We start from the raw sequence: 4,854 nt of genomic DNA, 5'->3' as shown, positions 1-4,854 counted from the left end.
TCAAGCTTTTCACTTGACACCTTCACGCCACAAGCACATGGTTAGGGACAGCTTGATCTAGCCGCTTAGGCCAGGATTTTATTCCTGTGGGCCCTCCTATCCACTGATGCTCAAAGCCTTCGATCCTTTCTATTTTACCCTTGCCTTTTGGATTAAAGGGCTATTGTCTTTTTCTACTTGCTTTTTCTTTTCTTCTCTTTTTTTTCGCCATATTTATTTTTTTTGCAAGCTTTGTATTCACTGCTTTTTCTTGCTTCAAGAATCATTTTTTTGATTTTTCAGATTACCAATAACATTTCTCCTTTTTCATCATTCTTTCAAGAGCCAACAATTTTAATATTCATAAACAACAAATTAAAAAATATGCACTGTTCAAGCATTCATTCAGAAAATAAAAAGTATCGCCACCACATCAAAATAATTAATCTATTTTAAAATTCAAAATTCATGTACTTCTTTTTCTTTTTGCAATTAAAAACACTTTTTATTTAAGAAAGGTGATGGATTCTTAGGACATTCATAGCTTTAAGGCATAGACACTAAGACACTAATGACCATGTAATAAAGACAAAAACATAGATAAACATAAAGCATAAAAATTCGAAAAACAGGATATAAAGAACAAGGAAATTAAAGAATGGGTCCACCTTAGTGATGGCGGCTTGTTCTTCTTTTTGAAGATCTTATGGAGTGCTTGAGCTCCTCAATGTCTCTTCCTTGCCTTTGTTGCTCCTCCCTCATGACTTTTTGGTCTTTTCTAATTTCATGGAGGAGGATGGAATGCTCTTGGTGCTCCACTCTTAGTTGTCACATGTTGGAACTTAATTCTCCTAGGGATGTGTTGATTTGCTCCCAATAGTTTTGTGGAGGAAAATGCATCCCTTGAGGCATCTCAGGAATTTCATGATGAGGAATTTCCTCATGCTCTTGTCCATGAGTCGGATCTCTTGTTTGCTCCATCCTTTTCTTAGTGATGGGCTTGTCCTCATCAATGAGGATGTCTTCCTCTATGTCAATTCCAGATGAATTGCAGAGGTGACAAATGAGATGAGGGAAGGCTAACCTTGCCAAAGTAGAGGACTTGTCCGCTACCTTGTAGAGTTCTAGGGATATAACCTCATAAATTTCTACTTCCTCTCCAATCATGATGCTATGGATCATGATAACTTTAGACCGGTTGCTAGTAGAAATGATTGAGCGTTGGATGAACTCCAACCATCCCCTAGCCACAGGCTTGAGGTCATGCCTTCTTAGTTGAACCGGCTTCCCTCTTGAATCTTTCTTCCATTGAGCACCCTCTTTACAAATATCTATGAGGATTTAGTCCAACCTTTGATCAAAGTTGACCCTTCTAGTGTAGGGGCGTGCATCTCCTTGTATCATGGCCAAGTTAAATGCACACCTTACATTTTCCGGACTGAAATCTAAGCATTTCCCTCGTACCATTGTAAGCCAATTCTTTGGGTCCGGGTTCACACTTTGATCATGGTTCTTGGTGATCCATGCATTGGCATAGAACTCTTGAACCATTAAGATTCTGACTTATTGAATGGGGTTGGTGAGAACTTCCCAACCTCTTCTTCAAATCTCATGTCGGATCTCCGGATATTCACCCTTTTTGAGTTTGAAAGGGACCTCGAGGATCACCTTCTTCTTGGCCACAACTTCATAAAAGTGTCTTGATGGATCTTTGAGATGAATCTCTCCATCTCCCATGACTTGGAGGTGGAAGCTTTTGCCTTCCCTTTCCTCTTTCTTGAGGTTTCTCCGGCCTTTGGTGCCATAAATGGTTATGAAAAAACAAAAAGAAACGCTTTTACCACACCAAACTTAGAAGGTTTGCTCGTCCTCGAGCAAAAAAAGAAGGAAAGGAGTAGAAGAAGAAGAAAATGGAGGAGATAGAGAAGTGGAAGTGATTCGGCCAAGGGGGGAATAAGTGTTTGTGATGTGTGAAAATGAAGATGGGATGAAGGGTTTATATAAGAGTGAGGAGAGGGGTAGGGTTCGGCCATGTATGGGTGGGTTTAGGAGGGAAAGTGGTTTGAATTTGAATGGTGAGGTAGGTGGGGTTTTATGATGGATGGATGTGGATTGGTGAAGAGATTATGGAGCAAAGGGTAGGATTTGATAGGTGAGAAGTTTTTAGGGAAGAGGTATTGTGGTGAATGGTGAAGGGTATTTAGGGAAGGGTGTTATGGAAGGGTGTGAAAAAGAGAGAGAGATTAGGTAGGTGGGGATCCTGTGGGATCCACAGATCCTGAGGTGTCAAGAATTTTTCATCCCTGCACCATGTTGGCGTGTAAACGCCCCTTCCTGTGCCAATCCTGGCATTAAACGCCAGGTTGCTGCCCATTTCTGGCATTTAACGCCAGCTTTTCTCCCCTTTCTGGCGTTTAACGCCAGCTCTGTGCCCTTTTCTGGCGTTAAACACCAGCTCTGTGCCCATTTCTGGTGTTAAACGCCCAGAATGGTGCCAGACTGGGCGTATAACGCCCATTCTGCTACCCTTACTGGCGTTTAAACGCCAGTAAGCTTCTCCCCCAGGGTGTGCTGTTTTTAATACTGTTTTTCATTCTGTTTTTGCTTTTTCAGTTATTTTTGTGACTTCACATGATCATCAACCTACAGAAAACATAAAATAACAAAGGAAAATAAATAGATATGATTAAATAAAATTGGGTTGCCTCCCAACAAGCGCTTCTTTAATGGCCTCCCAACACCAAATTTAGAGTTTGGTTGTGGCCTCCTAACACCAAACTTAGAGTTTGGTTGTGGCCTCTCAACACCAAACTTGGAGTTTGAATGTGGGGGTTTTGTTTAACTATATATTGAGAGAAGCTTTTCATGCTTCCTCTCCATTGTTACAGAGGGAGATCCTTGAGCTTTAAATACAAGGGAGTCCTCATTCACTTGAAGGACCAATTCTCCTCTATCAACATCAATCACAGCTTTTGCTGTGGCTAGGAAGGGTCTGCCAAGGATGATGGATTCATCCATACACTTCCTAGTGTCTAAGATTATGAAATCAACAGGGATGTAGTGGTCTTTAACTTTTACCAAGACATCCTCTACAAGTCCATAAGCCTGTTTCTTTGAATTGTCTGCCATCTCTAGTGAGATTCTTGCAGCTTGTACCTCAAGGATCCCTAGCTTCTCCATTATAGAGAGAAGCATGAGGTTTATACTTGACCCCAGGTCACACAGAGCCTTCTCAAAGGTCATGGTACCTATGGTACAAGGTATTGAGAACTTTCCAGGATCCTGTCTCTTCTGAGGTAATCTCTGCCTAGTCAAGTCATCCAATTCTTTGGTGAGCAAGGGGGGTTCATCCTCCCAAGTCTCATTACCAAATAACTTGGCATTTAGCTTCATGATTGCTCCAAGGTACTTAGCAACTTGCTCTTCAGTAACATCTTCATCTTCTTCAGAAGAAGAATACTCATCAGAGCTCATGAATGGCAGAAGTAAAGTCAATGGAATCTCTATGGTCTCAGTGTGAGCCTCAGATTCCCATGGTTCCTCATTAGGGAACTCCTTCGAGGCCAGTGGACATCTATTGAGGTCTTCCTCAGTGGAAATCACTGCCTTTCCCTCCTCTATGCATTCGACCATGTGGGACGTGTTTATGGCCTTGCATTCTCTCTTTGGGTTCTCTTCTGTATTGCTTGGGAGAGTACTAGGAGGGAGTTCAGTAATCCTCTTACTCAGCTGACCCACTTGTGCCTCTAAATTTCTAATGGAGGACCTTGTTTCAGTCATGAAACTTTGAGTGGTTTTAGTTAGATCAGAGACTATGGTTGCTAAGTCAGAGTGGCTCTACTTAGAATCCTCTGTTTGTTGCTGAGAAGATGATGGAAAAGGCTTGCTATTGCTAAACCTATTTCTTCCACCATTACTGTTGTTGAAGCCTTGTTGAGGCCTCTGTTGGTCCTTCCATGAGAGATTTGGGTGATTTCTCCATGAAGGATTATAGGTGTTTCCATAGGGTTCTCCCATGTAATTCACCTCTTCCATTGCTGGGTTCTCAGGATCATAAGCTTCTTTTTTAGATGAAGCTTCCTTGGTACTGCCTGTTGCTGCTTGCATGCCAGATAGACTCTGAGAAATCATATTGACATGCTGAGTCAATATTTTGTTCTGAGCCAATATGGCATTCAGAGTATCAATTTCAAGAACTCCTTTCTTCTGACTTGTCCCATTATTCACAGGATTCCTTTTAGAGGTGTACATAAATTGGTTATTTGCAACCATTTCAATGAGTTCCTGAGCTTCTGCAGGCATCTTCTTCAGATGAAGAGATCCTCCAGCAGAGCTGTCCAATGACATCTTGGACAGTTCAGACAAACCATCATAGAAGATACCTATGATGCTCCATTCTAAAAGCATGTCAGAAGAACACCTTCTGATCAATTGCTTGTATCTTTCCCAAGCTTCATAGAGGGATTCACCTTCCTTCTGTCTGAAGGTTTAGACTTTCACTCTAAGCTTGCTCAATTTTTGAGGTGGAAAGAACTTTGCCAAGAAGGCATTGACTAGCTTTTCACAAGAGTTCAGGCTTTCTTTAGGTTGTGAATCCAACCATGTTCTAGCTCTGTCTCTTACAGCAAAGGGAAAGAGCATAAGCTTGTAGACCTCGGGATCAACCCCATTGGTCTTGACAGTGTCACAGATTTGCAAGAATTCAGCTAAGAACTGATGAAGATCTTCCAATGGAAGTCCATGAAACTTGCAATTCTGTTGCATCAGAGAAACTAATTGAGGCTTAAGCTCAAAGTTGTTTGCTCCAATGGCAGGGATTGAGATGCTTCTCCCATAGAAGTCGGGAGAAGGTGCAGTAAAGTCACCAAGCACCTT

The 4,854-nt window shown here is 41.7% G+C and overlaps 1 non-coding gene across 1 annotated transcript; it reads left to right on the top strand.

The window, feature by feature from the left end:
* Positions 1-4,380: 4,380 nt before the first annotated feature.
* Positions 4,381-4,488, top strand: LOC112768381 (small nucleolar RNA R71). The gene has a single exon (XR_003185817.1). It is a non-coding gene; the product is annotated as a small nucleolar RNA R71 (small nucleolar RNA).
* The last annotated feature ends 366 nt before the right edge of the window (positions 4,489-4,854 follow it).

The sequence above is a fragment of the Arachis hypogaea genome, chromosome 17 (assembly GCF_003086295.3).
Source record: "Arachis hypogaea cultivar Tifrunner chromosome 17, arahy.Tifrunner.gnm2.J5K5, whole genome shotgun sequence".
In the NCBI taxonomy this organism is placed as follows: domain Eukaryota; kingdom Viridiplantae; phylum Streptophyta; class Magnoliopsida; order Fabales; family Fabaceae; genus Arachis; species Arachis hypogaea.
Note: the sequence above shows the minus strand (reverse complement) of the source record. Positions and strands in the feature narration are given on the sequence as shown.